General features: G+C 42.3%; 1 pseudogene; it reads left to right on the top strand.

Moving 5' to 3' along the window:
- The window catches only part of LOC116354714 (traf2 and NCK-interacting protein kinase-like), a 19,492-nt pseudogene continuing 3,061 nt past the window's right edge, over window positions 1–16,431 (top strand).

The following is a 16,431-nucleotide window of genomic DNA, read 5'->3' as shown; positions in this document are numbered from 1 at the left end:
ACACTGTTTCGGGCGCTTTGCTTTGCTCTCTCAGTGTGTATGCGAATGTGCTCACTGCTCTCTCGTGGAGTGTGTGTGAGTTTTCACCATTCACGCTTGCAGGGGGCCGGTATAAAGCATGTAGTACCTGGATCACCTCGGGGTCTCGAGCCGTATTCCCACCGGGATCAAACGGAAAAACGGATTATATTACCCATTGTGGAATAGTATTAATGGACGCCTAACGGGGATCTAACGGGGGACTATAACGGCTGGAGGGGAGAGAGGGTTTCTCTTCTCAGTAAATGATCGGAGAGGAAGCTTCCATTTTGAGAGAGAATCATGGCGAGCGACTCCCCTGCCCGGAGCCTGGATGAGATAGACCTGTCAGCGCTACGGGTAAAGAGAGTGTGTGTGTTGATTGAGTGTGTGTTCGTGATAAAATGGAGACTGTATGAATGAGACACGGCGTCTCGAGCACCTGACCCATCCCCCGTTAACGACAGTCTCTCTTCACCTTACCGACTGTGTGTATGTCTGTGTGGTTGGCGTCCTCGAACCATCGTTAACGGCCATGCACGCGACAACATCCGCTGATCAGATATAATTAATTTGGATCAACCGACGTCTGCTATAGCCTACTACAGCGATGCGACATAACAGCGATGCGACATAACGAGGGGAGGGGGGTACAGGGGTATAGAAAAGGAGTTGATGATCTGATCCTCGTCTCTCCTCGGTAATGGCAACTCCCTCCCACGCGCTTTAGAACCTCGGAAAGCTTTTTCTTCTCAACAATTGGAACGTGATGTAATGGAGCCCTGGGCCTGTGTACTGTAGTATAGCCCCCTCTGTATTTGGGGCAGATGTTAAACTGTCAGTCGTGCAGCCTCACGCCGCCCCTGACACACACACACACAGCCTACACACACACACGGTTGAATAATATTAGAGATATCAGCAGAAGCGGTTTCCGCCATTTCGTGGCATTGTGGGGAGTCCGTGACAGCGGCCTCATAGCACTAGTGTCTGTTGACGACCTTTAGTCTTGCTGGGTGAGATGAGAGGCTCATTACAGGCAGGTCGTTACACAACATGATCTTACCTGCAGTACCTGGATCAAGCCCCAACATGACCCAACAATGCTGTGTGTGTGTCTGTATGTGTGTTTGCTTGCTTGCTTGCATTTTAACCCTAATATGGCAATGGCTGTGAATGATGCACATACTATGCAAATACATACACATTTGCGGAATCTTTGGACTGTGTAAATCTGGCACATCCAACAGCACATCGACTTATTCATCCTCTCTCTTGAGAAATGTAGCCAAACAATTTGCAGAGCTCTCTCTTTCTCCCAGCCTGTCTCCCTCACTAGTTATCTCTCTATCTTCTCCATCTACCTCTGATAGATGTGTGACAGTTATTACACACACCTGGCCTCTCTCTCTCTGAGCTCATGTCCAGAGTCTGCGGTGCGACTGGAAATGAGGTCACAGAGAGGCAGAAAGCTGGGGAGGATTTCAGTGTTGTGCACACTACCCATGATAGATGGGCATTTACTCTTCCTTGTCGGTCTCACTTCCCCTAGACCAGGGATGTTAAGCAAGACCTGATGAGAAGCCCTAGACAACCACGCAAAGACACTATGGAGTTATTTTCCCTGCTTGACACAGACATGCTCAGGAAAGTGATTTCACAACTTAAGCCTTCTACCTGCCTTCTCAATCCTATCCCCACCACCTCCTTCAAAACTGTTTTTAATTGCATATCTGAAGAAGTGCATGCTATTATTATTATCTGACCTTGCTGGTTGTCCATGAACGTTTGAACATCTTGGCCATGTACTGCTATAATCTCCACCCGGCACAGCCAGAAGAGGACTGGCCCTCGGAGCCTGTTTCCTCTCTAGGTTTCTTCCTGGGTTCTGGCCTTTCTAGGGAGTTTTTCCTAGCCACCGTGCTTCTATATCTGCGTTGCTTGTTGTTTGGGGTTTTAGGCTGGGTTTCTGTATATCACTTTGTGACATTGGCTGATGTTAAAAGGGATTTATAAATACATTTGATTGATTAATTAATCACTTTTCACAGGCACTTTCCCTCTGCACTAAAAACAGCTATGATGAAACCTGTTCTGAAGAAAAGTTATCTAGAGTCTTCAGATCTTAGCAATTTCCGTCCAGTCTCCATTCAACCAGTTCAGTTTATATATATTACCCCTTAGTAGTGTTATCAGAAAGCACAGCATTGGCCTCCCGAGTGGCCGAGCTGTCTAAAGCACCGCATCGCAGTACTTGAGGTGTCAATACAGACCCGGGTTTGATACCAGGCTGGTTCACAACCGGCCGTGACCGGGAGTCCCATAGGGCGGCACACAATTGGCCCAGCTTCGTCCGGGTTAGGGGAGGGTTTGGCCGGTGAGGCTTCACTTGGCTCATCGCGCTCTAGCGAGTCCTTGTGGCGGGCCGGGTGCCTGCAGGCTGACTTTGGTCGGCAGTAAAACAGGGTTTTCTTCAACACATTGATGCAGCTGGCTTCCGGGTTAAGCGGGCAGGTGTTACAACTTCTTAGCTATAGCCCCTTTTTCCCCCAATTTTTGCCTAAATGACATACCCAAATCTAACTGCCTGTAGTTCAGGCCCTGAAGCAAGGATATGCATATTCTTGGTACCATTTGAAAGGAAACACTTTGAAGTTTGTGGAAATGTGAATTGAATGTAGGAGAATATAACACAATAGATCTGGTAGAAGAAAATACAAAGAAAAAAACAACCGGTCTTTTTCTACCACCATCTTTGAAATGCTATCCAGCACTCTGGTTGTAATTCTGATAGTATCCACAAGATGGCAGCGGTGTATGTGCAAAGTTTCAGATGGATAATTTGAAGTATGAGTGAACTACAATACTTTGTGTTAAGTCCTCAGGTACATTTGGGCAAATCGTGAAGGAGACATTCTTATTACATTTTTCTGCAAGAATATCGTCAAATCTGTATACTTGGACTTGATTTAGCTTTCTAAGTATTAGTAGCCATATTATAAGTTCAACATTTGCAAAACAACCAGTTTTCATAACTTCATAACTCTGAATTAGAGGTCGACCGATTATGATTTTTCAACACCGACACCGATTATTGGAGGACCAAAAAAAGCCGATACTGATTAATCGGACAATTTTATTTATATATATATATATATATTTTAAATTTCACCTTTATTTAACCAGGTAGGCTAGTTGAGAACAAGTTCTCATTTGCAACTGCGACCTGGCCAAAATATAGCAAAGCAGTGTGACACAGACAACAACACAGAGTTACACATGGAGTAAACAATAAACGAGCCAACAACACAATAAACAAATCAATGACACAGTAGAAAACATAAACTCTATATACAGTGTGTGTGAAAGGCATGAGGAGGTAGGCAATACATAGGCCATAGGAGCGAATAGTTACAATTTAGCAGATTAACACTGGAGTGATAAATGAGCAGATGATGATGTGCAAGTAGAGATACTGGTGTGCAAAAGAGCAGAAAAGTAAATAAATTTTTATTTATTTATTTATTTTACCTTTATTTAACCAGGTAGGCAAGTTGAGAACAAGTTCTCATTTACAATTGCGACCTGGCCAAGATAAAGCAAAGCAGTTCGACAGATAAAACGACACAGAGTTACACATGGAGTAAAAACAAACATACAGTCAATAATGCAGTATAAACAAGTCTATATACAATGTGAGCAAATGAGGTGAGAAGGGAGGTAAAGGCAAAAAAGGCCATGATGGCAAAGTAAATACAATATAGCAAGTAAAATACTGGAATGGTAGTTTTGCAATGGAAGAATGTGCAAAGTAGAAATAAAAAAATAATGGGGTGCAAAGGAGCAAAATAAATAAATAAATAAAAATTAAATACAGTTGGGAAAGAGGTAGTTGTTTGGGCTAAATTATAGGTGGGCTATGTACAGGTGCAGTAATCTGTGAGCTGCTCTGACAGTTGGTGCTTAAAGCTAGTGAGGGAGATAAGTGTTTCCAGTTTCAGAGATTTTTGTAGTTCGTTCCAGTCATTGGCAGCAGAGAACTGGAAGGAGAGGCGGCCAAAGAAAGAATTGGTCTTGGGGGTGACTAGAGAGATATACCTGCTGGAGCGTGTGCTACAGGTGGGAGATGCTATGGTGACCAGCGAGCTGAGATAAGGGGGGACTTTACCTAGCAGGGTCTTGTAGATGACATGGAGCCAGTGGGTTTGGCGACGAGTATGAAGCGAGGGCCAGCCAACGAGAGCGTACAGGTCGCAATGGTGGGTAGTATATGGGGCTTTGGTGATAAAACGGATTGCACTGTGATAGACTGCATCCAATTTGTTGAGTAGGGTATTGGAGGCTATTTTGTAAATGACATCGCCAAAGTCGAGGATTGGTAGGATGGTCAGTTTTACAAGGGTATGTTTGGCAGCATGAGTGAAGGATGCTTTGTTGCGAAATAGGAAGCCAATTCTAGATTTAACTTTGGATTGGAGATGTTTGATATGGGTCTGGAAGGAGAGTTTACAGTCTAACCAGACACCTAAGTATTTGTAGTTGTCCACGTATTCTAAGTCAGAGCCGTCCAGAGTAGTGATGTTGGACAGGCGGGTAGGTGCAGGTAGCGATCGGTTGAAGAGCATGCATTTAGTTTTACTTGTATTTAAGAGCAATTGGAGGCCACGGAAGGAGAGTTGTATGGCATTGAAGCTTGCCTGGAGGGTTGTTAACACAGTGTCCAAAGAAGGGCCGGAAGTATACAGAATGGTGTCGTCTGCGTAGAGGTGGATCAGGGACTCACCAGCAGCAAGAGCGACCTCATTGATGTATACAGAGAAGAGAGTCGGTCCAAGAATTGAACCCTGTGGCACCCCCATAGAGACTGCCAGAGGTCCGGACAGCAGACCCTCCGACTTGACACACTGAACTCTATCAGAGAAGTAGTTGGTGAACCAGGCGAGGCAATCATTTGAGAAACCAAGGCTGTCGAGTCTGCCGATGAGGATATGGTGATTGACAGAGTCGAAAGCCTTGGCCAGATCAATGAATACGGCTGCACAGTAATGTTTCTTATCGATGGCGGTTAAGATATCGTTTAGGACCTTGAGCGTGGCTGAGGTGCACCCATGACCAGCTCTGAAACCAGATTGCATAGCAGAGAAGGTATGGTGAGATTCGAAATGGTCGGTAATCTGTTTGTTGACTTGGCTTTCGAAGACCTTAGAAAGGCACGGTAGGATAGATATAGGTCTGTAGCAGTTTGGGTCAAATAAAAACAGTATGGGGATGAAGTAGATAGATTGGGTGGGCTATTTACAGATGGACTATGTACAGCTGCAGCGATCGGTTAGCTGCTCAGATAGTTGATGTTTAAAGTTGGTGAGGGAAATAAGTCTCCAACTTCAGCGATTTTTGCAATTCGTTCCAGTCACTGGCAGCAGAGAACTGGAAGGAAAGGCGGCCAAGTCGAGGATCGGTAGGATAGTCAGTTTTACTAGGGTAAGTTTGGTGGCGTGAGTGAAGGAGGCTTTGTTGTGAAATAGAAAGCCGAATCTAGATTTGATTTTTGATTGGAGATGTTTAATATGAGTCTGGAAGGAGAGTTTACAGTCTAGCCAGACACCTAGGTATTTATAGTTGTTCACATATTCTAGGTCGGAACCGTCCAGGGTGGTGATGCTAGTTGGGCGGGCAGGTGCGGGCAGCGAACGGTTGAAAAGCATGCATTTGGTTTTACTAGCGTTTAAAAGCAGTTGGAGGCCACGGAAGGAATGTTGTATGGCATATATATTTGTAATAATGACAATTACAACAATACTAAATGAACAATGTACACTTTTATTTTAAATTAATATAAAACATCAATAAAATCTATTTAGTCTCAAATAAATAATGAAACATGCTCAATTTGGTTTAATAATGCAAAAACAGAGTGTTGGAGAAGAAAGTAAAAGTGCAATATGTGCCATGTAAAAAAAGCTAACGTTTAAGTTCCTTGCTCAGAACATGAGAACATATGAAAGCTGGTGGTTCAATATTCCCAGTTCTTAAATAATCCCAGTTAAGAAGTTTTAGGTTGTAGTTATTATAGGAATTATGACGCGTCAACTATTTCTCTCTATACCGTTTGTATTTCATATACCTTTGACTATTGGATGTTCTAATAGGCACTTTAGTATTGCCGGCCTAATCTCAGGAGTTGATAGGCTTGAAGTCAAAAACAGAGCTGTGAAGCAAGCTTTGCTAAGAGCTGCTGGCAAACGCAGTAAAGTTTGAATGAATGCTTACGAACCTGCTGCCGCCTACCACCAGTCAGTCAGACTGCTCTATCAAATATCAAAAACGTATAGACTTAATTATAATAAACAAAGAAATACAAGCCTTTGGTCATTAATATGGTCAAATCCGGAAACTATTATTTTGAAAACAAAACGTTTATTCTTTCAGTGAAATACAGAACCGTTCCATATTTTATTGAACGGGCGGCAACCCTAGGTCTAAATATTGCTGTTACATTGCACAACCTTCAATGCTATGTCATCATTATGTAAAATTCTGGCAAATTAGTTTGCAACGAGGCAGGCGGCCCAAACTGTTGCATACATATACCCCGACTCTGCGTGCAATGAACGCAAGAGAAGTGATACAATTTCCCTAGTTAATATTGCCTGCTAACATTAATTTACTTTAATACACTTTCTTTGCAAATTGAACGAGTGGAAATACAAAATCGATCGTGCATGCTATATGGACCCATTTAGGATATGAACATTTATTTTATCTAACAAAACAACACTTCATGTTTTCTCTGGGACCCTTTGGATGATAATAATTCAGAATGTACAGTTGAAGTCGGAATTTTACATACACTTTAGCCAAATACATTTAAACTCAGTTTTTCACAATTCCTGACATTTAATCCAAGTAAAAATTCCCTGTCTTAGGTCAGTTAGGATCACCACTTCATTTTAATAATGTAAAATGTCAGAATAATAGTACAGAGAATTATTTATTTCAGCTTTTATTTATTTCATCACATTCCCAGTGGGTCAGAAGTTTACATACACTCAATTAGTATTTGTTAGCATTGCCTTTAAATGGTTTAACTTGGGTCAAACGTTTCAGGTAGCCGTCCACAAGCTTCCCACAATACGTTGGGTGAATGTTGGTCCATTCCTCCTGACAGAGCTGGTGTAACTGAGTCAGGTTTGTAGGCCTCCTTGCTCGCACACGCTTTTTCAGTTCTGCCCACAAACTTTCTATAGGATTGAGGTCAGGGCTTTGTGATGGCCACTCCAAAACCTTGACTTTGTTGTCCTTAAGCCATTTTGCCACAACTTTGGAAGTATGCTTGTCCATTTGGAACCAAGCTTTAACTTCCTGACGGATGTCTTGAGATGTTTCTTCAGTATATCCACATAATTTCCCTACCTCATGATGCCAACCATAGTCTGGCTTTTTTATGACGGTTTTGGAGCAGTGGCTTCTTCCTTGCTGAGCGGCCTTTCTGGTTATGTCGATATAGGACTCATTTTACTGTGGATGTAGATACTTTTGTACCCATTTCCTCCAACGTCTTCACAAGGTCCTTTGCTGCTGTTCTGGGATTGATTTGCACTTTTCGCACCAAAGTACTTTCTTCTCTAGGAGACAGAACGCATCTCCTTTCTGAGCGGTATGACGGCTGCGTGGTCCCATGGTCTTGGCTGATTTCTTTTGATTTTCCCATGATGTCAAGCAAAGAGGTACTGAGTTTTGAAGGTAGGCCTTGACATACATAAACAAGTACACCCCCAATTGACTCAAATGATGCAAATTAGACTATCAGAAGCTTCTATAGCCATGACACAATTGTCTGGAATTTTCCAAGCTTTTTAAAGCCACAGTCAACTTAGTGTATGTAACCTTTGACCCACTGGAATTGTGATTAAGTGAAATAATCCGTCTGTAAACAATTGTTGGAAAAATGACTTGTGTCATGTACAAAATAGATGTCCTATCTGACTTGCCAAAACTATAGTTTGTTAACAAGAAATTTGTGGAGTGGTTGAAAAACGAGTTTTATTGACTCCAACCTAAGTGTATGTAAACTTCTGACTTCAACTGTAAGTATACATTTCACCTTCAGAGGTGAATTATTAAACTTATCGCGGTGAATAAAGTGTGTTGTTGTTAGGAGCTCTCCTCACAATAGCATGGACTTTTTCCACAGTAATACCTACTGTAAATTGGACAGTGCAGTTATATTAACAAGAATTTAAGCTTTCAGCCGATATAAGACACTTATATGTACCGACATTTGTTGTTTCTCAAAAATCTGCGATCTTGACCTAACGCGCTGAAGGGACGCCGATCCTGAAGAAGTTTTAAGAAACGCGGTTTGGCAGGTCATGCTCTGGAGGAGTTGCAGCGATGAAGCAATATTGTAATTAGATCGCAATTGGATATCACAAAATTGGGGAGAAAAAGGGGGTAAAAAAATAAAAATAAACACAGCATTAATTATCACTGCTTTGCAGATGATACACAACTTTACATTTCTATGTCACCATTGATAAATATTAGACTGTATTCGTGATTTAAATACTTAGATGGCTCACAACTTCAGCTAAATCAAAACAAGCCCGATATACTTATTGTTTGAGTGAAAGCACAGAGAGAGATTCTGGCCGCACATTTTAATTTGTGGGCAATAAAGATAAAACGCCAAGTAAAAAACCTAGGTGTCATTTTAGATTCTGAACTCAATTTCGAATCACACATTAGGAATTTTGTCAAAAATAGCTTTTTACCACCTGAGGTGCATTGCCAAGGTGCATCTGTTTGTCTCTCAGGCTGATACAGATAGACTCATCCATGCTTTTATTACAAGCAGGCTTGACTACTGTATTGCTCCCCTGTCTGGTCTGCCCAAGAAAGCCATTGGTCAACTGCAAAACATACCGAATGCTGCAGCACGGGTACAGAGTTCAGTGTGTCAAATCGGAGGGCATGCTGTCCGGTCCTCTGGCAGTCTCTATGGGGGTGCCACAGGGTTCAATTCTCGGCCCGACTCTTTTCTCTGTATATATCAATGATGTTGCTCTTGCTGCGGGCGATTCCCTGATCCACCTCTACGCAGACGACACCATTCTGTATACTTCCGGCCCGTCCTTGGACACTGCCATATAACCTCCAAACGAGCCTCAATGCCATACAACACTCCTTCCATGGCCTCCAACTGCTCTTAAACGCTAGTAAAACCAAATGCATGCTTTTCAACCGTTCGCTGCCTGCACCCGCACGCCCGACTAGCATCACCACCCTGGATGGTTCCGACCTAGAATATGTGGACATCTATAAGTACCTAGGTGTCTGGCTAGACTGTAAACTCTCCTTCCAGGCTCATATCAAACATATCCTCACCCGTAGCACGCGCTCGAGCAGGTGTATCTCACTGATCATCCCTAAAGCCAACACCTCATTTGGCCGCCTTTCGTTCCAGTTCTCTGCTGCCTGTGACTGGAACGAATTGCAAAAATCGCTGAAGTTGGAGACTTTTATCTCCCTCACCAACTTCAAACATCAGCTATCTGAGCAGCTAACCGATCGCTGCAGCTGTACATAGTCTATTGGTAAATGGCCCACCACATTTGACCTACCTCATCCCCATACTGTTTTTATTTATTTACTTTTCTGCTCTTTTGCACACCAATATCTCTACCTGTACATGACCATCTGATCATTTATCACTCCAGTGTTAATCTGCTAAATTGTAATTATTCGCCTACCTCCTCATGCCTTTTGCACACAATGTATATAGACTCTATTTTTTTTCTACTGTGTTATTGACTTGTTAATTGTTTACTCCATGTGTAACTCTGTTGTCTGTTCACACTGCTATGCTTTATCTTGGCCAGGTCGCAGTTGCAAATGAGAACTTGTTCTCAACTAGCCTACCTGGTTAAATAAAGGTGTTCTCAACTAGCCTACCTGGTTAAATAAAGGTGTTCTCAACTAGCCTACCTGGTTAAATAAAGGTGTTCTCAACTAGCCTACCTGGTTAAATAAAGGTGAAATAAAAATATTTAAAAAACTGACCAAGACCAGACGGAGAGAACACCGGTTTTAAGGTCTCTGCACTGGCTGTCTGTTAGTTTTAGAATGGATTTTAAGTTTCCTCAATTGGTTTTTAAACCAATCCACGATTGTGCACCCCAATACATATCAGACATACTTTTAAGTTATGTACACAGTAGGTCCCTCAGGACTTCTGACACTGGCGTTTTAACTTTCCCAAAGCCAAGGACCAAGAGGAATGGAGAGACAGCCTTTAGTTACTATGCCCCCAGCCTCTGTAATAACCTGCCAGTGAACCTGAGGGAGGCCGAAACTAGACATATTTAAAAGAGATCTTAAAACACACCTTTTTCGCTTGGTTTTCCTTAGGGTTCGTTCAGTTTATATTGTTTTTCTTTAGTATTTTGTCCTATTATGTTTGTTGTGTAGTAAATATTTTTATTTATAGTTTCTTTTTCTTTTTCTGTGAAGCACATTGCGTTGCAATGTAAGCTGATATAAGACAGGTAAATTAACAAACCTGGCATAGGGCTAGAAAATGCGATATTGTAAACTAACGTGCGTTTGATACTAGCGCCGCCTTAACGCCAGCCGTTAATAGCACCCATAATCTCATATTTATGGTTTAATATCTAATGCTCTCATCTAGAGGGGTTAGTGACTAGGGGGTTAGTGGCTTCACTCCCTGAGAGTTGTTTATATCAAGGGCCATTTAGAGATCAAAGATTAAATGAGGAGACTAATACATTAATCAACTTCCAGACACTCTCATAACTTGAGTGGTATGAAGCAAGAAAATTTGCACAATATTCATATTGACATTGCTATTAACGCACACATACACACGCATATGCACACACACTCACGCCAAGCCATGACTCCAATGCTTTCTCCTTTCTCACACACACACACGTGTGAGGAGACATCTATGTGTGTGGTGGTGCTAGTTAAAAGACAGAGAGGTTGTGTGTAGATGTCAACCTGTCTCTAGAGCAGTGTTCTAGGTTTAGAAGTGCTTCTGTTTGACCTTGAATAAAAAAGAATGTCACTTTTTTTTTTTTGCAAATCCCATCTGGGAGTATGTGGCTGATTTTCAGCTCCACTATTCCCTGCTCTGCCCCTATCTCTCTCAATCTCTCTCTCTTGCTCTCTTCCCCTCTCTCGCTTTCACATACACACACTCTCTATGAGTCTATGTAGTCACAGTGTAGCGCTATAGATCTCAAGTCCAACTGTATGTGTGTGTGCTCTTACTGTGTGTGTGTGTGGGGGGGTCAGATTCCACAGGATCTGAATTCTTGAGTAAAGAGTTTCAATGCTTGACGAACTATTCTCTCTTCTCTCTTCCCTCTCTCCTACTCTCCCGCTCTCTGCTCCCTCCAGGACCCTGCTGGTATATTTGAGCTAGTGGAGTTGGTGGGAAATGGAACCTACGGGCAGGTCTACAAGGTAAGACACACCCCTCACCACACTCAACCTACAGCGTGCCCGAGGACTCCTCCCACTTGGGCTCTGTCACCAAAGACAGTATAGTATGAAGATAGGCACAAACTGCTTTCCAATAGAAATCCCTGATCCCATTTGTAGGCGACGTTATGGCAATGTTGGCTAGCTAAGCTCGTCTGTAGAAACTAGATGTCGACCGATTAAGATTTTTCAAAGCCGATACCAAGTATTGGAGGACCAAAAAAAAGCCGATAGCGATTAATCGGTTTATTTTTATATATATATATATATATATATATATTTGTAATAATGACAATTACAACAATACTGAATGAACACTTATTTTAACTTAATATAATACATAAATAAAAATCCATTTAGTCTCAAATAAATAATGAAACATGTTCAATTTGGTTTAAATAATGCAAAAAATACAGTGTTGGAGAAGAAAGTAAAAGTGCAATATGTGCCATGTAAAAGAGCTAACGTTTAAGTTCCTTGCTCAGAACATGAGAACATATGACAGCTGGTGGTTCCTTTTAACATTAGTCTTCAATATTCCCAGGTAAAAAGTTTTAGGTTGTAGTTATTATAGGAATTATAGGACTATTTCTCTCTATACCATTTGTATTTCATATACCTTTGAATACTGGATGTTCTAATAGGCACTTTAGTATTGCCAGCCAGATCTTGGGAGTTAGGCTTGATAGGCTTGAAGTCATAAACAGCGCTGTGCTTCAAGCATTACAAGATCTGTTGGCAAATGCAGGAAAGTGCTGTTTGAATGAATGCTTACGAGCCTGCTGCTGTCTACCACCGCTCAGTCAAACTGCTCTATCAAATATCAAATCATAGACTTAATTATAATAAAGACACAGAAATGCGAGCCTAAGGTCATTAATATGGTCAAATCCGGAAACTATCATTTCTAAAACAAAACGTTTATTCTTTCAGTGAAATACGGAACTTTTCCATATTTTGTTGAACGGGTGACAACCCTAAGTCTAAATATTGCTGTTACATTGCACAACCTTCAATGTTATGTCATAATTATGTAATATTCTGGCAAATTATTTACGGTCTTTGTTAGGAAGAAATTTTCTTCACGCAGTTCGCAATGAGCCAGGCGGCCCAAACTGCTGCATATACCCTGACTCTGCTTGCACTGAACGCAAGAGAAGTGACACAATTTCCCTAGTTAATATTGCCTGCTAACATGAATTTCTTTTAACTAAAGATGCAGGTTTAAAAATATATACTTCTGTATTGATTTTAAGAAAGGCATTGGTGTTTATGGTTAGGTACATTGGTGCAACGATTGTGCTTTTTTCGGGAATGCGCTTGTTAAATCATCACCTGTTTGGCGAAGTAGACTGGGATTCGATGATAAATTAACAGGCACCGCATCGATGATAAATTAACAGGCACCGCATTGATTATTTGCAACGCAGGACAAGCTAGTTAAACGAGTAATATCATCAACCATGTGTAGTTAACTAGAGATTATGTTAAGATTGATTGTTTTTTTATAAGGTAAGTTTAATGCTAGCTAGCAACTTACCTTGGCTCCTTGCTGCACTCTTGTAACAGGTGGTCTCCTCGTGGATTGCAATGTAATCGGCCATAATCGGCATCCAAAAATGCAGATTACCGATTGTTATGAAAACTTGAAATCGGCCCTAATTAATCGGCCATGCCGACCTCTAGTAGAAGCACGTTATCTGGTCTAACGGTCGTCTCACGTCAACATGTTAAGCTGTCTGTCCTGCAGCCTTATACTGACACACACAGCCTGCACACACACACGGTTGAATAATATAAGAGATAACCGCAGAAGCGGGTTCTGCCATTTCGTGTGTGTGTTTTGACAGCCTTTAGTCTTGCTGGGTGAGATGAGAGGCTCATTACAGGCAGGTCGTTACACAACATGATCTTACCTGCAGTACCTGGATCAAGCCCCAACATGACCATGGCAGTGCTGTGTGTGTCTGTATGTGTGTTTGCTTGCATTTTCCTCATCTTCCTCATATCGTCAATGACTATGCAAACCCACACACGTGTACACTACTGGTCAAAAGTTTTAGGACACCTACTTATTCAAGGGTTTTTCTTTATTTTGACTATTTTCTCCATTGTAGAATAATAGTGAAGACATCAAAACTATTAAAAAACACATATGGAATCATGTAGTAACCAAAAAAGTGTAACACTTTTGACCAGTAGTGTACATACAAATTTGCTGTATCTTTTGGAGTGTGGCAATCGAGAAAATGAGTAACTAACGAAGAATTTTATACTTCTCTCATTGACTTCTCAAACCCCAAACCACTGTTTTGTCTGCTTTGCAAGCATTCCCGGAAGTGTTGCGATGTTGCACCTGTGGGTTTACAAACTTTGTGGTGCCACCTTCCACTGACCTTTTAGAGCTTAACAGTGAGGAGCTGATGAGTTGTATTTGTCGACATGTTTTTCACTTCAGGGCCCGGTTGAGAATCAACTCCTGGCCCCTAAACCCAAGCACTTGTGTAGATCTGAAAACACAAAGTGTAGCTAGTACTTCTTACCTCTTCAATCTCCAAGAAACAATGGGTTTGGTGCTAGGGGTTGTTTTTGGACAGGGCCGAGGTATCGATGCACTCGGTTGCACTTTATAAAAATGTGTACCTTTATTTAACTAGGCAAGTCAGTTAAGAACAAATTCTTATTTACAATGATGGCCTAGGAACAGTGGAAACTGCCTTGTTCAGGGGCAGAACGACTGTTTTTTACCTTGTCAGCTTGGGGATTCGATCTTGCAACCTTTCGGTTACTGGCCCAACGCTCTAACCACAAGGCTACCTGCTGGTTACTGGCCCAACGCTCTAACCACAAGGCTACCTGCTGGTTACTGGCCCAACGCTCTAACCACAAGGCTACCTGCTGCCCCAAAAGCACTTGCTTTCTCTGCCAGTGGCTGTTTTAGGTCAAATCGCTCTGATGCACTTGTTGTAAGCTAACTTGTGAGATTGCAGCCAGGGTTGGCTGAACAGGGAGTCTGTTGCACACTGTTTGTCAGGCAGAGATGGGTAGGTTTGTGTGAAGCTGTAGGCCTATTTGTTTCCATGTTATCTATCTTTTCACTGGAAGACAAATTGGTAGGTCTCATAGCCCCTTCAGTCCTTCTCTCTTCCTCTATCTCTCCATGTCTCCATGTCTGTCTGTCTCTGTTTTTGTCTCTGTCTGTGTCTCTCTCTCTCTCGTGTGTTGGGTTTAATCAGTAGAGTTAAAGTACTCCAACAGATCAGGAATGCGAGGCATGTCTGAACCAATGAGTGTTTTATGCCTCAGGACACCTATAAAGGGAGTATTATGTCCTTTTCTCTCCACACACACACACCCCTACACACACACACCCCTACACACACACACACATTTCCGCTCTATCCAGTTCAATTATGTTTTTTCCATTTCGATGTCTATTGATTCATGTATTATTTTATCTGTGTTATACACTGAGTGTACAAAACATTAGGAACACATGCTCTTTCCATGACATTGACTGACCAGGTAAATCCAGGTGATACCTTATTCATTTCACTTGTAATATCCACATCAATCAGTGTAGATGAAGGGGAGGAGACAGGTTAAAGAAGGATTTTTAAGCCTTGAGACAATTCAGACATGGATTGTGTATGTGTGCCATTCAGAGGGTGAATGGGCAAGACAAAAGATTGTGCCTTCGAACGGGGGTATGGAAATAGGTGCCAGGCGCACCGGTTGTTGGGTTTTTCACACTCTACAGTTCCCCATGTGTATCAAGATTGGTCCACCACCCAAAGGACATCCAGCCAACTTGACACAACTGTGGAAGTCAACATGGGTCAGCATCTCTGTGGAACACTTTCAACACCTTGTTGACTTTTAACAGTTTGGTTCAGCTTCTCTGCCTGTCAAATACATTCAGTGTGTCTGATGCAATACTAGGAAACAGCTACGGTGTTTGTGTGTGTTGTAACCCCAGCTCACATGTCTGCCTGTCTGGACCACAGTGTAAAAATCCCTGTGACTTAACAACGTGCCAGGCCTGTTGCTAGGCTACCATGAGGAAGTGTTTCTATGTGTTATGGCAGTGATGTGGGAATTGTTCCTCACTATAAAGGCAAACACTCAATCCGCATCTTATCTTACATGATGTTTTTTGTATTTATTTAACTTCCCTAGTGTAAAGTAGCTGCCTCTGCTGGCAGCTGATATACAGCAGATCTAGATGGAGCCTTGTCAATGCGCATCAGAGGCAGTCGTTTGTGTTGGCTGGCTGGCTGGTCAGCCATCTTGGTCAGGCTGAGAGCTGGGCAACAGCCTGTGGCTCTGGGACCAAAACACACAGATTACAGGATGGTAATGTTGGCAAAACTGATTTATTTTAGATTCTCTCACTCTCTTTCTCTCTCTTTTTTTCAGGGTCGGCATGTCAAAACAGGCCAGCTTGCGGCCATCAAAGTTATGGACGTCACTGGCGTAAGTCACATGCACGCACGTGCGCACACACACACACAAATATAAAGAAAGCTATCCCAAATTGTTCTCAACTGTGTTTGTATCACTATAAGGTGTGTGTGTGTTCCAGGATGAGGAAGAGGAGATTAAAGCAGAGATCAACATGTTGAAGAAGTACAGCCACCATCGGAACATTGCTACCTATTACGGTGCCTTCGTCAAGAAGAACCCACCTGGTATCGACGACCAGCTATGGGTACGTACGTGTTTGCGTGTCTGTCAGTTCTGTTCAGTTTGGTGTGTGTTCATCTCTCTCTGTGTCTCTCTCTCTGTAGTTGGTGATGGAGTTCTGTGGGGCGGGCTCGGTGACAGATCTGATTAAGAACACCAAGGGGAACTCTCTGAAGGAGGAGTGGACTGCCTACATCTGCCGAGAGATCCTCAGGGTAC

The sequence above is a fragment of the Oncorhynchus kisutch genome, linkage group LG18 (assembly GCF_002021735.2).
Source record: "Oncorhynchus kisutch isolate 150728-3 linkage group LG18, Okis_V2, whole genome shotgun sequence".
Lineage (NCBI taxonomy): Eukaryota > Metazoa > Chordata > Actinopteri > Salmoniformes > Salmonidae > Oncorhynchus > Oncorhynchus kisutch.
This window is presented reverse-complemented; position numbering and strand designations above follow the sequence as displayed.